A 629-nucleotide genomic window follows, 5' to 3' on the forward strand; every position below is an offset into this window, starting at 1 on the left:
CTTGCACCTATGGATAACGTGAACAACCTGAGTTGAGGAAATATCCTAAAACACCACGGAAAAGTCCAGCCACATTTTACCCATTACTATTTCATCCTCACTACACAAAGTGTTTGTGCTTTCCATGCTTCTTACACGGAGCATCAGCGGTGCTACTGGAACGGTTTATTGCCGGCAAAGGGAAGCGGTCCGTTGATTGATTTATTAAGCCTCCTATTTATAGCCTGCATAAACGTATGCCTCCCTTTCAGCTGCGGACGGCAATATTAGCTATTCCTAAGCAACATTATGAGATGACATATTTAACTGGTCCAGTTTTAGAAGAGGAATGAGATGAAACGTGAATAAGCTAGAGCAAACCACAGGGAGACACCGCAATTGTTCTGTGACGCTGACCTCACCTAACACCGCGACGCATTCAAGTCCTGCTTGTTTTCTTGCTTTCGTCCTTAAAAAGCAAAACCTTCCTGTAATCACTGGGATGCCTGTCAGCCAACAGCAGCATTACAGCACACACTGATGTAATTCCTTCTTCTGGGTCTATTTTTCTACTACAGCTTGCGCGTTTGACTTTGCAGTACTGTACAGAAGAAGCTTAAGGATTAGGCCATAACACAAACACTCACTGA

General features: G+C 43.9%; 1 protein-coding gene across 4 annotated transcripts in view; it reads right to left on the bottom strand.

Moving 5' to 3' along the window:
* PLCB4 (phospholipase C, beta 4) overlaps window positions 1-629 on the bottom strand; it is an 88,008-nt gene that overhangs the window by 73,003 nt on the left and 14,376 nt on the right. The window lies entirely within an intron of this gene.

This window comes from Buceros rhinoceros, unplaced genomic scaffold (genome assembly GCF_000710305.1).
Source record: "Buceros rhinoceros silvestris isolate BGI_N320 unplaced genomic scaffold, ASM71030v1 scaffold2619, whole genome shotgun sequence".
In the NCBI taxonomy this organism is placed as follows: Eukaryota; Metazoa; Chordata; class Aves; order Bucerotiformes; family Bucerotidae; genus Buceros; species Buceros rhinoceros.